At 48.9% G+C, this 20,243-nt stretch overlaps 1 long non-coding RNA gene across 1 annotated transcript in view; it reads right to left on the bottom strand.

Annotated features, from left to right (window-relative positions):
• Window positions 1-11,538, bottom strand: part of LOC106996240 (uncharacterized) — a 64,330-nt gene extending 52,792 nt beyond the window's left edge. The window contains exon 1 of the long non-coding RNA XR_013405074.1: window positions 11,382-11,538. This is a non-coding gene — a long non-coding RNA (uncharacterized LOC106996240). The remainder of the gene's footprint in view (window positions 1-11,381) is intronic.
• Window positions 11,539-20,243: the final 8,705 nt, after the last annotated feature.

Here is a 20,243-nt window from a genome sequence, read left to right as displayed (position 1 = left end):
AAGCACAGAACCACACTCAGAGTGAATTTTTTTCTTTTTCTTTTTTTTTTTTTTTTAACAGAAATGGCACCAGGGCAGATGATGATTTTTTTGTACCATTTCTTTACTTTCTTGGGCATTTTCCACACCAGGATAGATGGGCTCTGCTCTCCTTCCTCCCCGCCCAAAGCTGCCTCACAGCAGCCACACACAGAGCCGTAAACTGTCGCAAGACTGTGGGTGTCTTGGGGTGCCCCACTTCCCCAAAGACCAAGGGGTCACAGATCCACATTGTCCAACAACACTTCAGACATTGCCTCGAGCCAGGGAGCCCTGCTGGCCAGCCCAGGCCAGCCCCAGAATAGAGGTGTGAGGGGTGACATCTGTACTTCTTAAAAAAAAAAAAAAAAAGGCAGATATTCAGTGCCACATTTAAAATGGTCATGGCAGCCATAGACTAAATGTGAAGGGATGGAAAAACATATTCCACATTAATGGAAATCAAAAGTGAGCAAGAGTAGCCATATTTATTTCAGACCAATCACAATTTAAGTCAAAAACTGTAAAAAGGAGACCAAAAGGTAATTATATAATAAAGAGATCAACATAGCAAGAGGATATAACAATTACGAGGATATGTGCACCCAACAACAAAGCACTCAGATATATAAAGCAAATATTAGTAGATCTAAATAGAGAGAGAGGTCGGGCGCGGTGCCTCACGCCTGTAATCCCAGCATTTTGTGGGGGGGGATGGAGGCAGGTGGATCACCTGAGGTCAGGAGTTTAAGACTAGCTTGGCCAACATGGTGAAACCCTGTCTCTACTAATACAAAAAATTAGCCCAGCATGGTGGCACATGCCTGTAATCCCAGCTACTTGGGAGGCTGAGGTAGGAGAATCACTTGAACTCGGGAGGTGGAGGTTGCAATGAGTTGAGATGGCACCTCTGCACTCCAGCCTAGGCAACAAGAGCAAAACTTCGTCTCAAATATATATATATATATATATATATATATAAACGTATATATATACAGGTGTATATATATAAACGTATATATATATATATATAGAGAGAGAGAGAGAGAGACACTAACAGAACACAACAATAGTAGGAGCTTCAAAATCCCACTGTCAGCACTGGAGATCATCTAGACAGAAAATAACAACAAAATATCAAATTTAAAGTCCAGTGTAGACCAAATGAACCCAACAGACATTTACAAAACTTGTCATCCAATAGATACAAAATGCACATTCTTCTCCTCAGCACATAGAACATTCTCTACAATCCACCATATGCTAGGCTACAAAAAAGTCTCAATAAAATTTTTTTTTAATTGAAATAACATCTAGGATATTCTCAGACTGTAACAGAGTAAAGCTATAAATCAACAAAAAGGAGCAGACATTTCTCAAAAGAAGACATTTATGCATCCCATAGACACATGAAAAAATGCTCATAATATGGAATGAGACCACCACTTCTCCTGTTGTCTTTCCCAGCTTTTCCCCATCTCCCCTTTTCCCTACTTTATAAGACAGGAGAAGGGGCAGAAAGCAAATCGTTGGAAAGAAACAGAAGTAAGAAAAATAGCTAGACAACCTTGGCACCACCACCTGGCCCTGGTGGTTAAAATAATAATAATAATATTAACCCCTGACCAAAACTACTAGTGTTATTTATAAATTCCAGATATTGTTTGAGAAAGCACTGTAAAACATTTTGTTCTGTTAGCTGATGCATGTAGCCCCCCGTCACGTTTTGTCTGCAGCTAGTCATGCTACAATCATCACTCGCCATCAGAGAAATGCAAATCAAAACCACAATGAGATACCATGTCACACCAGTTAGAATGGCGATCATTAAAAAGTCAGGAAACAACAAGTGTTGGAGAGGATGTGGAGAAATAGGAACACTTTTACACTGTTGGTGGGACTGTAAACTAGTTCAACCATTGTAGAAGACAGTGTGGCCATTCCTCAAGGATCTAGTTCTAGAAATATCATTTGACCCAGCCATCCCAATACTGGGTATATACTCAAAGGATTATAAATCATGCTGCTATAAAGACACATGCACACGTACGTTTATTGTGGCACTATTCCCAACAGCAAAGACTTGGAACCAACCCAAATGTCCATCAATGACAGACTAGATTAAGAAAATGTGGCACATATACACCATGGTATACTATGCAGCCATAAAAAAGAATGAGTTCATGTCCTTTGTAGGAACATGGATGCAGCCTGAAACCATCATTCTCAGGAAACTATCGCGAGGACAGAAAACCAAACACCGCATGTTCTCACTCATAGGTGGGAAAGGAACGATGAGATCACTTGGACACAGGAAGGGAAATATCACACACCGGGGCCTGTTATGGGGAGGGGAAAGAGGGGAGGGGGGAGAGATAGAATTAGGAGATATACCTAATGTAAACGACGAGTTAATGGGTGCAGCACACCAACTTGGCACATGTATACATACGTAACAAATCTGCACATTGTGCACATGTATCCTAGAACACAAAGTTTAATTTAAAAAAAAATCAACAACAAGGAGAACTTTCAAAACTGTATAAATACATAGGAATTAAACAATATGCCCTTGAATAGCCAATGGGTCAATGCAGAAATTAAGAAGGAAATTTAAAAATTTCTTGAAATAAATGAAAACAGAAACACAACATATCAAAGCTTATGGTATACAGCAAAAGCAGTATTAAGAGGAAAGTTTATAGCAATAAACTCCTACATTTAAAAAACAGATTTAAAATAAACAACCTAACAACGAACTGCAATGAGCTAGAAGAGCAAGAACAAATCAAATCCAAAAGTGGTAGAAGAAAAGAAATAACAATGATCAAAGAGGAGCTAATTAAACTTGAAACTAACAAGTATAAAAGGTGAAGAAAAAAATGTTGGTTTTTTGAAAAGATAAATAAAATAGACAAACCATTAGCTACACTAAGCAAAAAAAAAAAAAAAAAAAAAAAAGAAAGAAATCCCAAATAAATAAAATTAGAAACAGAAAAGGAGAATTACAGTTGATACCACAGAAATACAAGGGATCATTACAGACTATTTTGAACAACTGTATGTCAACAGATTGGAAAACCTAGAGGAAATGGATAAATTCCCAGACACGTACAACCTACCAAGATGGAACCAAGAAGAAATGGAAATCCTAAACAGACCAATAATGAGTAACATGTATGACTAAGTAATAATAAAAAGTCTCCCAACAAAGAAAACCCCAGAACTAGGTGACTTCGCAGCTGAATTCTACACATTTTTATTTCAATTCTTCTCAAACTATTCCAAAAATATTGAAGAGGAGGGAATTCTGCCAAGTTCATTCTTCAAGCCAAGCATTGCCCTGATACCAAAATAAGACAAGGACACAATAAAAAGAGAAAACTATAGGTCAATATCCCTGATGAACACGGATGCAAAAATCCTCAACAAAATACTAACAAACTGAATCCAACAGCAAATCAAAAAGATTATACACCATGATCAAGTGGGATTTATCCCAGGATGCAAGGATTGCTCAACAAACACAAATCAATAAACACGCTACATCACATCAACAGAATTAAGGACAAAAACCATAATATCATTTCGATAGAGACAGAAAAAGCATTTGATAAAATTCAACGCTGCTTCATGATAAAAAGTCTCGACAAACGAGGCACTGAAGGAAACATACCTCAACACAATAAAGGCCATATGTGACAAACCCACATCTAACATAAAGGTGAATGGGGAAACCCTAAGAGCTTTTTCTCTGAGATCTGTAACAAGACAAGGACGCCCACTTGTGCCACTCCTATTCAACACAGCACTGAACGTCCTAGTCAAGAGCAGTCAGGCAAGAGAAAGAAATCAAGAGCACCCAGAGTGAAAAGGAAGCACTCTAATTGTCTGTTTGCAGACAATATGCTCTTATATATTTAAAAAAAAAAAAAGACTCCAGCAAAAATCTCTTTGAACTGATAAACAAATTCAGTAAAGTTACAGAATACAAAATCAACGTATAAAAATCAGTAGCATTTCTATAGACCAACAATGAGCCAGTGAAAAAAGAAATCAAGAAGGCAATCTCATTTAGCTACAAAAATATAAAATAAAAATAGCAATACCTCAGAAGAAATTTAACCAAGAAGGTTAAAGATCTCTATGAGGAAAATGATATTCTACCCTCTGAAGGTAGAACAGTGGATTCTAGAGACAGGAAAGGGCGGCGGGAAGGCAGAAAGGGAGAGGTTGGCTAATGGATACAAAATTACATCTAGATAGTAAAAATAAGGGTTAGTGTGCTATAGCCTTGTAGGGTGACTATAGTTTACAATTTATTGTATATTTTCAAGCAGCTAGAAGAGAGGATTTTAAATATTCCCAGCATTAAGAAATGACAAATGTTTGAGGTGATGGACATGCTAATTACCCTGATTTGCTATTTACACATGATAAACATGTATTGAAATATCACATTGTATCCCACGCATATATACTATAATGTGTCCATTAAAAATAATAATTGTTAAAAACCCAAGGGCCATTTCTGATTTGTCCTATGTCAATGTTGTGGTCCATTGGTGGAGACCCAGCCATTTGCAAGTAGGGCTATAGTCACTTGAGCTGAAAGCAAATGAATCGTCACAAAAACTACCACTGGCACCAAGTCTTCTTTCCAGAATTTCCTGGCCACAGCACTGCCACAGTCACTGTGGGCAGGAAAGGCACACTAGCAACCAAGTTTCAACCCCAGTACAGTTGATGCTTTTATTTCTCTGGTTTGGAATAAGTGTGTGTTCATAACTTACGTTTACTCCAACTGTCCCCTTGCTTAAATAGCTCCTTAAGGATAACTTCCTCTTACTAAATTCCAACAGCTTCTGAGCATCCATTATATTCGCCAAAGTAAATAAAAAGAGAAAATGTGTTGAAAGCCTGATAACGTTCACTTAAGAATCCAGCATGATGTACCACTTGAAATGGTCACTTCACCTTGTTCCTTTACATGACTTTTAAAGTAGCCCCAGTTATTATACATAATTGGAGCCATAATTTCTGCAATACCATTAGGTCCACAAATGGAGGGGCCATGGGACTTCAAAGTCTGTCTCTGATTTTTTTTTTTTTAAAGGAAAGCTCATGAGAGTAGGTAATGAAAATAAATATTCACACAACTCGGAACAGAGGATGGTGGAACATAAAGCTCCAGCCTGGCACAGGTGTCCAGCCAGTGAGGGTGGGGACACAAGACTCATACGGTCTCCACAATCCCTCAGAAGTGCCACAGACAGGTGGGTGGCCTGAGACAGAGCCAGACTCCGAATTCCAGGAGCTGTCTGGCTCATGTGCACCGCATGTGGTCCACAGTGCACGAGGATGCCCAACATCACCAGTCCCGGTGCAGAGCACAAGAATGCCCATGGCATAAGCCCCCGCTGCACAGCATAGCCCGAAGGTGCCAACCCAGCCTCCTACACACACTGGCCACCAAGGCACTGCCCTCCAGGAAGGAGGATCCCAGAGGTCGTGGCAGGGTGAGGTTCTGCTCTTCATCATCCCCGAGCAGAGGGGAAATCCCAGCAGACATTTGGGGAGCCTCTACAGGTGGCTCTGGGACTCTGAGTGGAGGTTCAAAGATGTCCCTAGATACGCCAGACTCAAACCTAAAACAGGCCATTCTTCCAGATATGCCCAGACTGGAACCTATACAGGCCATCCTTCCTAGCTTTCCTCTGGAAAAGCAGGCTTAAAGGAGTATCGACTAAAAGGGGCCACCAGCAAGACAGAAGTCCTATCTTTAAAAAAAGAAAGATTTTTTTTTTTTAAAAAGAGGCACTGAGGCTCTGACCCATCTGAGCACAGAGTACATGCTCAGCAGCATCTGTCAGATGCAAGCACACACGTGCTCTCCATACCCTGTGCTCCCGGCACCTGTGCTCCCCGCACCCATGCTCCCCACACCTGTGCTCCAGGCACCAGTGCTCCCCACACTCGTACTCCCCACACTCGTGCTCCCCGCACCCGTCCTCCGCACGATCATGCTCCCCATACCTATCTGTGCTCCCCATGCCTATGCTCCCTGCACCCCTGCTCCCCGCACTGTGCTCCCTGCGCCCATGTCTGCTCCTCGAGCTCTCTTCCACTGATTTCCTCTGTACATCCCTCTTGATAGTCACTGTCACCTCGAATCACCTGGCTAAATGGAGGTAAAGAACAAGTCTAAAGTAGCACATTGCAGGACAGAGTGGAAGTGGCTATTTACCAAGCAGGGCTATGAGATGAGTGCATCTGATCCCCATTAATCCTGACGGTCAGTTGATTAGCCCTGTTCAACAGCTGGGGACACTGAGGTGTGGAAGGACGGGCTTGCTTACCCTGGACGATGCTGACAGTGTGGGCCCAGCCCGGTCCCACAGCCACCAGAAGGAGGCTCCTCAGTGGGCAGGCGCGGAGGTGCAGCCCAGAGAACGCTTGGGACCCTGGCACAGACTCCTCAGGAAGGAAACAGAGAAAGGCCTACAGAGACTTAAGCAGCACAGAAGAAGGTCACCCACAAGTTAAAAATAGATGTTTGTGCTTTACCGTCCCAGCGTGCTAAAAATCCAACCTGCTCACAACTACGGCCTGACGTGAGCCCCGCCTCCTGCAGCACTGGGCTAAGCGAGAGAGGTACCTGCCCCTCTCCTGACAATAGCAGACTCGGCAGCTATTCTTCATTGTACTTGACACCCTTCCGTGAGGATTAAGCTCCACACTGTCGACACTGGCTAAGTTTAATCCCGACACAGCTAACCGTCTAGATCTGCAGCGAACCAACAACTTACTTTGGATGAGTCTGCCACTGAAAAAGACCCTGAATCTCCCAGCAAAGTGTAGTGACACGACTTATCTTTCTGTTTTCATTTCAGGTACACTGGCCCATAGGGTCTAATTTACCTGCTGATAATGCCTTAAAAAGACCACCAGGGGGCCCCACACCATTTTCAGCTTTAGAGGGATGTGAATTTCCCTTTGATGAGAAAGGTGATGGGGAAATAAAACAAGGATCCAAAGCAGATGCCTGTGTGTTTCCTGGGAGTGATAAAGTCAGGAACTGCCTCTCTGTGTCAGGCGAGGGAGTAACAGAGACAATGGCACCAACTCCTGAGACAGAGGACCTGATGCATGGTGCAGCCACCACCTGTGGCCAGGGAAATTCCAGGGAATGCAGACCCCAGTTGCATGGAACAGCCACCATCTGCGACCACAGAAATTCCAGGGAATGCAAACCCTCAGTCACATGGTACAGCCACCATCTGCAGCCACAGCAATTCCAGGGAACGCAGACCCTCAGACACATGGTACAGCCACCATCTATGGCCACGGAAATTCCGAGGAATGCAGACCCCATTTGCATGGTGCAGCCACAGCCTGCAGCCACAGAAATTCTAGGGAATGCAGACCCCAGTCGCATGGTACAGCCACCACATATGGCCATGGAAATTCCAGGGAACACAGAGCCTCATTCCCATGGTACAGCCACCACCTATGGCCAAAGAAATTCCAGGGAATGCAGGCCCCAGTCACATGGTACAGTCACCACCTGTGGTCACAGAAATTCCAGAGAACATAGACACCAGTCGCATGGTGCAGCCACCTCCTGTGGCCATGGAAATTCTGGGGAATGCAGGCCCCAGTCTCTAAAGTATGAACTTCACTGCAGTGAATGTGGAAGAGTTTCTCTCTGTGCAGAGCTCAGTATCCAGAAGGGAAGTCGGCCCTAGGAATGTCTTCCTCCTCTTCAGAGCTCAGGGCCCAGGGCTGACGCCCTTGGGAGGGGTCCTTGTTCAGCAATTGTGCCTGTGGAGGGTCCCCCAACACTCACCGTGCACCTCCTAGGAGCGGAGGCTACAACAGGGAGCCAGAGATCAAGCTCTGCTCAGACAATAGTGAGCTGATGGCCTTCCACTCTAAGTTCCAACTGCACGGAGTGTGTATTCCATGAATGCTTGTTAAATGAATGATTCATATAATAAGATCATCTGTGCTGACCTTTGCTGGTCTGCTGACTGTGAGCTTCAGAGCATAGACCTCATTCCTGGAGCAGTCAGCTCTCCCCGGAGAGATGGCCGCTGGAGGACAAAGCCCAGGGGTTCTGTCCTGCAGTAACGCACTCGGGACTCTGCGCTGGGCACGCTGGGGGCCTCTCCAGCAGAAGATCCCCAGCCCTGACCTTGCAATACCAGTGAACCCCAGGGGAGTCTCAAGTGCTCAAAATCAAGTACATGTCCATTGTGATTTAACATATCAATTTTAGAAGAAAGGGCAGATTGCCACCTCCCTCCTCAAACTAGGGACTATAAATCGATCCACGGCCCTAACTGAGGCTCTGCCTTAAATCCTGCTAAAACTGTTAGCCAAACACTCAAATTTACATTAGTGTTAAGGGAAAAAAAACCTAAACCAAACACCTGTAAGAAACGGTCAAGTAACCTGTGATAAATCAACCCAAAGATTAAACATTAAAACAATGAAGTAGCAAGATATTAAAAGAATATAAACTTTATGTACATCATGGCCCAAGGTTCTAAAATTACACAGAGACAAAGACTGGAATGGAAGGGGGATATGTTTACAGATACATTTTTTATTTTTTTAATTTTTAATATTACTTCTCTAATGTATGATTTGACTAACCAAATAATTCAGCAAAAAATAAAAAAACAATTATGCCTATAGAGAAATATGTAAACAATCCTTCTCCCTGATGCCAATGGAATTAGTTTGGGTCTGGCCCACAGTCTTCAATCTTTTAATTAAGACCCAAAAACCATCTTTCAAGCTGTTAGGAAAAAAAAAAAAAAGATTTAAAACCAGGAGCCCGGAAGAAAAGGACTAGCTATGTATCACAGCGTCTCTCCACGCCTCTCCACCCCGGACAGTGCTCCCTCTTTCCCCATTTTCATACCTACAGCACAAAACTCTTAGTAAAGAACTATCTCAATTCATGAGTCGCTGCCAAACACACCCTGCAGCCCCAAAACGAAGCGGCAGCCCTCAGTGAAGGAAGAATGAGAGGCTGCTGGTTGTAATTTTAAATCTCACACCTCAATGTCTTAGCACTTTCCTGCTTTGTTGGTTGCAAGGGCTTATTAAAATTAACCTCCACCCCCACCCCCCCACCCCGGATATTGAAGAAAGAAAGCAGGACGGTTGTGCAGGCTTCGAAGAGGCAGATCCGCGGCCACCTCTGTCTTTCTACCCACAGCAGCCGGGTTTACCAATTAGTCTCCCTTAAAGGATAATTTATGCTCATCGCGAACAAATGGATGCAATTGCTTCTTTTGAGATACAGCAAGTTTTGGGCCCTCAGCAGAAAGAAAAGAAAGAAAGAAAGAAAAAAAAACACGGCACACAATAGTCATAACCTCTGCGTGGCACACACACAGAAGGAAAATTAAAGCCCTGGAGGCAGAGGCGTTCGGAAAGGGAAGGTGGAAGCAGGAAGGACACCCATGGGATAGAGTAGTCAGAAACCGACCAGGTCACCAAAGGGCGCCTTAGACGTTCCAGAGGACAAAATGCCCCTCTTTCTAGGGTAAACACCCATTTGCCAAACTCAGCCAGTGACGGCAAGCAGGAGTTTTTTTTTTTTTTTTTTTTTTTTTTTTTTAAGGCGTCTGAGTAATGATGAGAAGACCAAGAAATGAGCTTAATAATGGGACTGACACTCAGCTGATGTGCACAGCATCAAAACCCAGGTTCCTCAACGCGCTCCCTCTGCAGTTCAGGACAGCACTACAACTCACCCCATCAATCACTGCTTTAAAAACACTTCTAAAAAAAGAGACGACCCATTTGAAAGCAGCCGGAGGAGGAAGACAGAGAGTGACTCACAGAATCCAACCGCTTGTAGCCTCGGAACCATAACAAGAATATGAAACTAGCGGGTCCAAGTGTGAGGCAGAATAGAGACGCCGTCACGGCTCTCAGGAGGCTGAGCGGGAAGCGCATGACTCAGGCCCCGCAACGCCCTAATGGCGCCTGGAGCAGCCCACAGGCCTGTGTCCTTCGTGTGGGTTCACCTTCCTAGTTTCCTGGGTAAATTCAATGTACAGCATTTATTCGCCAAGAAAAGAACATTCAAATCAAACTACTGTCATAATTCTGAAGGACTCTTAACACTCCAGTCCACACGTTCAAAAGCCCACAAATATCAGTGCTGCCACTGTGCAGGTAACAATGTTTTGGATGCATCATGCACGTAACCAGTAACGATGTTTTCATGTTTTCCGTAGCCATCTCATTCAGGATACTTAAATGATCTGTGACGACTTGATACTTAGTTATTTGTGACTTTCAGATGGATTTAACAAGGCTACCTGGCCAAGAAAGCCTCGCCCTCCTGTACCCGGGCACCGGCGCCCTTACGTGTACCCGGGGCCTGGGGAGCGCACTCTCCACCACCTCCCGCTCTTCAATGTTAAATGTCCTCCCGCGTCGTGGGCCCAGGCTCGGGCCGCTCCTGGAGAGCCGTTTCCACATTGCAGGGCAGGGGAAGCCCAGAGCCCGCGCCGCGGCGCCGCTGACGTCCGGGAGTCCCCGCTTCCTGGTCCTTCCCGTCCCCGGAGGCTGGAGGGGAGGGCCTGGGACCCATTTTAGTTTTTGGTTTTGTCACGAGCCAGGAGGCGACAGCACATGCGAGCGCAGGAAACCCTTTTTTAAATCTTCCAACAGAAACGCGAGGGGCTGCCAGACCGCCTCGGAGACGCCAGGCGGGAACCCAGAGCACCCGCGCCGCATCCCGCATTGCAGCAGCCGGGACCCCGCCCACGCCGCGCGGGGCTCAAGGTGACAGGAGGCCCGCGGGGACCCGGCCGGCCGTTTCTTCCTCGACATGCTGGGGGGTGGCGCGGGGCGGAGTTAGGGGGCGAGGGTCCACTTAGGAAGTGATCGCGCTGTACCCACGCTTCGGAGGTGAAGCCCGGCCCCGTCCTACAGCTCAGAGGCAGAACGACCCCCGAGGGTGCTCCAGGCGACCCCGTCTGCCAGGCTCAATTTAAAACATAAACCGGATGGGGTGGAAAGCTCACTATCTTCCGGATGGAGGTTCCTACCGCCATATCCCTTCCTCCTCCGCCCCACCCGGCAAGGACCCCCGGGCTGCCTTGCCGGCTCACGCCGCCCCACAGGTACCCCTGCCGCTCCCGGGCACGGGCTTCTCCCCAGTTCTCCCCCATCGCTTCCCCGCTCTTCTCCCCGGTTCTTCCCATCGTTTCCCCACCTTTCCCCGGCTCCTCCCATCGCTTCCCCCCTCTTCTGCCTCGTCCCTCCCTCCCCTTCGCCCTGTTCCCCTCTCTGCGTCCGTCCCTCCCTCGCCGCCAGGAGGGGGCGCGTACCTTGGGCATCCCCCCCGCTGGTCAGCACGCCGATGGCCTTGCCGGCCCCGGAGAGGTGCTCCAGGAACTTCCGCAAGGTGCCCTTGGGAGCCCGGGAGTCGTCGGCGTCCAAGGAGAGGAGGCTGAGGGGAGCCGCTAGTCCGGGTGCGCAGCAGGCAATGGAGACCCTGCCTGTGCGCGCCCGACTCGGAAACGCTGCCCCTCCCGCGCCCCCGCCCGGCCCCAGCGCCAAAGGGCGATGACTGGCGGGGCCCACGCATGGGAGGGGCTGCTCGGGTGGGGGCGCGGCTAGGGGCAGGGGCAGGAAAAGGGGCAGAGAAAGGGGCAGGGGCTGGCCGGGGGCGGGTGTGGGCAGGAGGACCTACGCGACGGTCGTCGTAGGTGGGGGCCACGCTAGCGGTGGGTGAGGTCGCGGAGGCGGGGGGTAGCGCCACAGGTGGGCGGGGTCCCTGCCGGTGGGGTCGCGTTGCTGCTGCGCCAGCCTCGCGGGTGGGTTGGAGGACTCTGGTTGGGGCCTTTAGAGGTGCCCGGAGACCCAGGAGATGGGGACCACCTGCCCAGCTATATTCCCTCTGGGTGCACCTGAACTAGCAGGATCCTGCAGCATGTGCCTATACTGACAGCTGCTGCATCACCTCCTGCTGTAAAAGCCCCCTTTCAGAGGTAACAGGACAATGGGGCAGGTTTTTTTCCTGGAGAAGTAAAGAACCTGAGAAATCCAGAGATTTGAGAAATCCAGGGGATTAGCAACACAAGTGACAAAGAAAAGGAGGCTGTGACATCTACACGACATGACATTTGGCAGCCCGAGAGTGTACTGGTATTCCCAGAACCACCTCGCACTGCATGGCATTTGACATGTTTCCCATGCTTGTTACCTTCGGAGGACACATTCAGGTAACCTTGACTTGCTAGGTTGCAGGTGGAGAGAGACTCCTGGAGACCACCAGGTGGCGCCAAGCCTCCGTTATCTCCTGCTTGCAGCACTTCTGCATGAAGCTAACGTATCCAAATGTGCGTAAGATTTACGAACAGCAGACAAGCTCCATGACATCTTCTGACAGGGAAGCTGTGCCATGTCAGGGGTTGGGACAGCAGCAGCAAGGGAGATCAGCACGAGGCCTGGGGAGACGCAGCCGGGAAATCTCGGTGTGTGTAGCCCTAGGGTCTGAGGCCTCCAACTGTCCATGTGGCTCCCACAGCTCAAGTCCAGCGTGTGGTCATGACCCGGGGCAGGGCCACTCACAGAGTACAGTTCATGTCAAATGTGATGGGGGCGCTGAATGATCCATCAACATACCGGAAGATAATCACCAGAACTCACGTGCAGAAGGCATGGATCAGACCACTCCCAGTAATACGCACGCCCTCACCACCCTGCAGCTGCCTCCTCCCTCCCCCACACACAGCAGCCTCCTGGGACAACATCTTACTTCCACCTTGCAGTTGCCTCCCATCCCACCACCCCACCCACAGTGGCCTCCTACGACAACATCCTACTTCCGCCCTGCAGCTGCCTCCCATCCCCAACACATAGCAGCCTCCTGGGACAGCATCCTACTTGCCGGCCACAGCCTAGAGCCCCCAAAGCATGGAGGAGCTTAGCGAGCCACACAGCATTCCCCATTCACATCTGGGAAGTCAGCCCCTCACTGAAGTGGGTCCTGCACCCGCCAGCTGTGCACGATCAGAGGTGTGAGGTTATGGACCTGGTCACCCACTGTGCAGAGAGGCATGAGGTCATGGACCTGGTCACTTGTTGTGCACGATCAGAGGTCTGCAAGGTTCCAGACCTGGTCACCCACTATACACAGAGGTGTGAGGTTATGGACCTGGTCACCCGCTGTGTACGAATAGAGGTGTGTGTGATTAGCGACCTGGTCACCAGCTGTGCACAATCAGAGCCATGCGAGGTTACAGACCTGGTCACCAGCACCCAATCAGAAGCTTTTGAGGTTAGAGACCTGTTCACTTGCTGTGCACAGAAGTGTGAAGTTATGGACCTGGTCACCCGCTGTGCATGATCAGAGGTGTGCGAGGTTAGGGACCTGGTTGCCTGCTGTGTCCAATCAGAGCCAGGCAAGGTTATAGACCTAGTCACCAGCTGCACCTAATCAGAAACTTTCAAGGTTACAGACCTGGTCACCCACTGTGCAGGATCAGAGGTGTGCGAGGTTAGGGACCGTGTGTGTGGTGATGGACCTGATCACTAGCCAAGACACCTGACGTTTCCAGTGTCATCCCGGCTTCTTTCAAAACTTGAAAAGTCTTCAGATATTTCTCAAAAGCTCGTCAATCCTTGAAAACGATATGCGTGCGCACAGGTGAGTTTGTTGCTGCACATTCCTTTCAGTACCGATGACTGAAGATTGAAGGTTAGAGCATTCCAGCCCCGTGCCCATGTCCCATCCCATCTGCGAAAACTTCAGCACAAACATCCCCCTCTCTGAAGCTCCCTGAACCCCGTGGCAGGCCTGGGACTCAGGTCCAGTGTCCTGTCAGTTACACTGAACAAAATGTAATTCAACACTGGCCATGGGCCCTATGCTTTAAACATCTAAAAACCACATAGGAACCTCCCAAAGAACTACAATCTATGAAAGCTTTCATGGCTAGTATTTTAGGAAGACTGACCAGTCTTGACCTAAATCAAAGCCGACACTACCCAAATTAACTCTGACCCCAGCTTCGTGCAAAAGCAGCCATCACCTGGCCATAGGAGTGACCAGCAACCTCGGCACAGGCAGGACCAGCGCCACTCCCTCCTTGCACCTTAAGTGGGCTTCTGAGCTGCTGTCCATGACCAGTGATGGTGATGCCCAGAGCAGCTTTCCAGGAACGCAGTAAACCTTTCAGGTCCTCACCTCATGAGGATGGCCATGTATAAATCAACCACCTTTGTTACTGCCCTGTCATTCCCAAAGGGGGGATGGGTTAAACTTCTTCCTCCTCCACATGCCCAACACAAGGCACACCTGCCCCAGCATGAGGCTCATCTACTTAATCCTGGGAAACTCACACAACCCACAATCAGAGGCCGCTCACAATCAGAGGCCACAATCAGAAACTGAGCACAATCAGAGATCACACACAATCAGAGGCTGCACAGAGACCACACACAATCAGAGACCACACAGAGGCCAGAGGCCACAATCAGAGACTGAGCACAATCAGAGACTGAGCACAATCAGAGACTGAGCACAATCAGAGGCCACACAGAGGCCACACACAATCAGACGCCACACAGAGGCCACACACAATCAGAGATCACACAGAGGCCACAGAGGCCACAGAGAGGCCAAACACCACAATCAGAGACTGTACACAATCAGAGGCTGTGCACAATCAGAGGCCAAGCACAATCTCTGCAACCTCATCAGAAACTGTTTCTGACCATTCACCTGAGGCCACCAAGTTTAAATGAGAGGCCCAGGTTTTAAAAGACAGGAGAAGTTCTCTGAAGGCAGACTCCGTGCATTCCACCATCAGTACCATTTGTGCCTGTCACGGTCAGGAAGAACCGCAACCACGTCTCAGTGCCCTTGCAGTGCAGGGCGCTGCGTTTCTCCCCCTTTCCAAACCCACGGCGGCTCCTGGCGACCCAGCGCCTCTGCTCAGCCACCTGCCCCCAAGGCCTTCTTCCCTCACCCCACAGGGGAGCTCCTGCAGCTGGGCTATCTGGCTCGTCACTACGATTCAGTCACTTACACCCGCATTCCAGGCTGAAAATCTCTTCTGAAAATATCCAAATCTTACCCACGTCAGGCTCCATCTTTTCCCCAGAGCTCCTCACCCCCTCCAGAGCAGCAACTCTGGTGCCCGTGCAGCCGGGGCCTGGGGGCGGATCCGTGGGCTCAGAGCGCCCAGCCCCTCAGCCCCTCTGTGAGTCCCCTTACTCCCTGCTCCCTGGCATTAATGCCCTCCGTCTTCGATTTCCTGATAGGCAAAAGGGGGTTAATTCTAAGAGTGCTAACCGAACTGGGTCACTTAACACCATGTCCGGCCCAGAATACCCCTTGATCAATGACAGGTATTGCTGCGCTGTTACCATTGCGCTGGTTCCGGTTTTCCTGTGAGCCCTTTAGGCTCTTTGCCGTAAAGGCCACTCAATGGTCTTGTCCAAGCCTGTCTGTGGCAGATGGACAGGTGAGTGGCCGATGCACATGTGTGATGCTGAATGGGATCGTGCAAAGCTGGCCCCGCATATTTTGGTCAACGTAAGAAAAAAGCCGCCCCTGCTTGCTTGCTGCCGCCCTGCAGTGTCCAGAAGGAGCCGCTTAAAGGCAACTGCGCCGCACCTACCTTCTTGGAAGGAGAGGGCAAGACCAGATTGGCTGGAGCTGGAAAGTTGTGCCCTACAGATCAGGGCTGCGTGACCCAGGGAAGGCATCACTCGAAATAAGTGCTGGAGGGGGGCCAATCCGACCCAACCATCCACCTCCAGAGTCAGCCACGGGGCTCCTCTTGATATGTCATCCTGATCACCCCTCACAGAGCAAATGAGCCTTTGACTTTAGCCTGACCTAGGTACAACACCGACTCCCACCTCCCACATCCTGAACCAGCCTGTTCCGGGGATTGCTGTGGACATAGAGGAGCAGGCCCATGACATCTAGTGGCATTTCCTGGCAAGCACACTCACCATGCTCAACCATAAAACTCGGGTCAACTGGTTTTTCGGAGGGACTGGAATTTACTTGTGGCACGCATGGATACTGATTGACCCAGGGAGGGGCATGGAGGAGGCTGAAGGAAAACCCATCGTGACTGCGCCAGGCATTCCCGCACACACCGACATCTTCAGACTGGGGCGGTGTCCTTGTCTTACAATCAAACCGAAGCCCAGAGAAACTAGGGAGCTTGTCCAAGACCAGCAACAGGTATGTGGGCAGCTGGGATTCAACTAAGTCCTTCCCTGGATCCATCCGCGCTGCTCCCCGCCCCCACTCCCACCACCTCGCCATGGCCCCCGATAGACACAGCAGATCTGAACATCAGGCACCCCGAACGCAGAGTACGGAGCAGAGCCGGCTTCCGCAGTGGGATCTCACACACATCCCACTCCCCTTCTTGCCGAATGCCTCGGGACTCTGTGCGGTGTGGTCTGCAGATGTGGCCTCACTCTGCGCTAGGAGATCTGGGTGGCAGGCAGCGTTTTGTAGAGTGCTCCTCCAGACGGGGCTCGTCGGCTGATCCATGAGACACAGGACACCTGAGAGAAGAGCCGACAAACCCCACAAAGTCGCTCCCAACCTGGAGAGGACAGGGTCAAGGCGGGGCTCCTCGAAGTCCACGCTTCGGACAGGTCTTCCAGCAAACTGTGGTGCTCCTCAGGCGCGAGGAAGTTTCCCAGGGCAGGAGCTCTAAGTTACACAGCAAAAGCACACAGGCGATGCAGCAGGGCGTACTTCAGCCCAGGGCTCAGGAACCACGGGGTGCACCACGGCCTGCAGCAAACCAGACACATCAGAAGCCAAGGTCCCACCTTTTACATTCAGTGACATTGAACGGAGGGAGTTATCTATAACAATCGTCTTCCTGGGGGACCCGTACAGCACGCATGACCACCGACACTGACCACGAGTCCTTCCTAGGTCCTTGGGGCTACTCCACTTTACACGAACGGTTCCATGCACAAATCTATGCGGGGCAGTTTTAGCCCCAGCTTAGAGATGAGGAAAACGCTGCTGGAAAAGTCAAGTGAGAAAATCAGACTTCAGCACACCTGCCATCTCCAAGACCACTACTACTCTATGTGCTAGGGTCTCAAGGGTTGGGTGTGTGGCATTTTAAGTGACTAATCATAGGCGGTTTTCTTCTCTCCTCCACCTGTTTAGCCTGAAAGTGCACGTACATGCTCTGCTGCAGGTGCACTGCCTTATGTCGACCAGCAACGCTCATTTCTGCCTCGGGTTCTCGTCACCACCTTCCGGAAAGCTCTCGCCTGCTTTACAGCCATGCCAGGGAGGCCTGGTCAGCCGCACAGTCAAATTCCTGCAGTGTCAGAGCTAAGTGCTGGCTGAGACTTTAACAGCGAAAACAGCGGAGTAATGGGGATAAACTGAACAAAACTGTATTGTAACGCAGATGGAAGTCTAGAAGCAAAAGAAGCTGACACCCCTAAGAGAGCAGGCAACTGTCTCTCACTATGATGTTAATAGCAGCTTGCTGTTTCTAGTGCCTCCGTGTTCCAGGGTTTCCAGTCAGCGTTTGTGTTTATCTGCTCCTGGGCTACCTCATCAAACCTCTGCAGAGATCAGGGATATCTAAATTGACCCAGTATCTGCAGGCTGGCTGCTCAGAGGTCGTGGTGTGGAACGGCCAGGACATCGCTTAGTCATATGGGGCACAAGCACGTCACTTGCCACTCCTGTCTTTCTATTTCATCAAACCCTCTTTTCTCCTGAATATTGACCATAGCAAAGTCATTAGCCTTCGAGATGCATTTGAAACATCAACTTGCTTTGTTCAAGAGGTTTAAGACGCACTTAAGTCTTTCTTGCCATGCTCAACACACATGGCCGGCCGTTTCTGAAGTCAGTGTTTCTGGAACAAAAGCCTTGGCCTGCCCCAGTGAACATTCACACTCAGCACACTGTCGTGAGGCTGCTTGGCCAACTAGCAGGGGGTAGGACAGAGCCGCAGGTGCCACGTGGGGTCCCTGCAAAGGCGCCTCACTCCCTCAATCAAGGGCGGTGCCTCCTGCCAATCCAGCGGCTTCCTCCAAGGGAAAGAGGCCTCTTCAGCTGCCACCGCACTGACTTCAGACGGCTCAGCCAATGGGGCGACAGATTCAACAGAGTCCCATGTTGTTAAAGGAAAACTTGTGTTACCAGGCAACCTTAGGGTCAGATTCAACGGAAAATAACCAACAACATTACTTCCAAACCAACATGCTACCAGTGTCTTATCCTTCAATGCTGCTTAAACACGGAAAAGTATGAGGAAAAAATAGCATGGCACTTACTTCTTAAAAAATAACACCCCTTCCAGGTTCATTTTACCCATATCAGAAAGACTTAGAACTGTGGATTCCCTACAGAAACGTGGAGTGGGGGTGGATCCCCACGCTGACCCAGCCTGACCCCAGGTCAGTCACCCCACCACCACGGGGTTCACACCTCTCCAGGCTGTGCCACCTCATCAAGGAAAGGTGGCCTCTCTAAGCTCTCTTCGCAGGAAGCACCCGAATGGGAGCTAGAGACACAGACACACCCACAACTGCTTTGAAATCCTGAACATATTTAAGGACTTCATTATTAGTCTTTTAAAAAGGTAAGAACAAAGTGAGCCTGGTTTTAACCTCTCTGCCACAATAACACCGTGTACATCTGTCTTTTACTGTTTGTTCCTTCTCCAGCAGCTGCTGCCTAGCTGGCCGACTGCAGAAGAAGAGCCTCTGGTACTCCCAGGAGGCCCTCGGTAAAAGCGTGAACACCACGATCACGTCTCAGGACGCCGCACACGTTAAAGTCGCCCACAGACCGCCATTCCCAGTGCCTAGAAGGCACTGAACGGGCCTCCTGCTCTTTATAAATGTCAACCTTCCTAAGCTACGTTGTCTTGAAAATTTTTAACTGCAGTCCACACATACTACTTTGTGTCTTGTTTTTATCCTAGAGGAATATTTTTATGGAAAATTAAGCTTGCAAGGTTGAAGGGTTTTCTGAAAGTCGACTCCTAATCCTAGAAGGAAAAAAAAAAATGGGCCAGATGTGGTGCTCACGCCTGTAATCACAGCAGTTTGGGAAGTTGAGGCCGGCAGATTGCTTGAGCCCAGGAACTCGAGACCAGCCTGGAAAACATGGCAAAAGTCTGTCTCTATTGAAAAAAAAAAAAAAAAACTGGGCGTGGTAACATGTGTCTAGTCCCAGCTACTCAGGAAGCTGAGGTGGGAGGATCACCTGAGCCCAGGAGGTGAAGGCTGCAGTCAGCCAAGAGTTGCATCACTGCACTGCAGCTTGGGCGACAGAGTGAGACACCGTCTCAAAAAAACAAAAAGCAAAAACAACTATATAAATCATTACAGAAGGGAGCTGGCCGGGCGTGGTGGCTCATGCCTGTAATCCCAGCACTTTGGGAGGTCAGGGTGGGCAGATCACCTGAGGTCAGGAGTTTGAGACCAGCCTGGCCAATATGGCAAGACCCCATCTCTAATAAAAATACAAAAGTTAGCGGGGCATGGTGGTGGGTGCCTGTAATCCCAGCTACTGGGGAGGCTGAGGCAGGAGAATCACTTCAACCTGGGAGGCGGAAGTTGCAATGGGCCAAAATTGTGCCACTGCACTCCAGCCTGGGCAACAAGAGTGAGAGTCCACTTAAAAACAAAGTAGAAATAAAAATGAAGGGAGCTAATCTTTTTCATTTAAGGGAAGGGAGAAGAACATTCAGCATTTATACCTCTCACGCACACATCTGCAGTGGTGCCCTAAAGTATTCAAGATATACACATTCCTAAAAATATAGCTCAAAACTACTCACAAAGTTACATGCTAAAAGCACATGCATTGTAAGAATGCTACATTATATTTTTTGAGCATCTGTATCCAATATTTTAGCATACTGGCAGTTTTCCCTTCAGGTGCTGTATGCCTAAATTATTACATGTTTAGTCATTCATTTTAGAATTTATGACTTGTTTTAGACAAAACATATATTTAAACATAAGCTACTAAATTAATGACTTAGGGGAAAAGTTACTAAGTTAACTTGGAAGTTAAACTTTGCAAACTGAATGTGTTGGACCTCATGCAAGCTAGATGATCAGTTTTTAAAATTGTTTGTTGTGTGTTTCCCTCGAGGATGGGAATCTCTTTACTCTCATCCACTGTGCACACTGCAGCCCCGCCTCTCCTCCACCAC

The sequence above is a fragment of the Macaca mulatta genome, chromosome 15 (genome assembly GCF_049350105.2).
Source record: "Macaca mulatta isolate MMU2019108-1 chromosome 15, T2T-MMU8v2.0, whole genome shotgun sequence".
Classification (NCBI taxonomy): domain Eukaryota; kingdom Metazoa; phylum Chordata; class Mammalia; order Primates; family Cercopithecidae; genus Macaca; species Macaca mulatta.
Note: the sequence above shows the minus strand (reverse complement) of the source record. Positions and strands in the feature narration are given on the sequence as shown.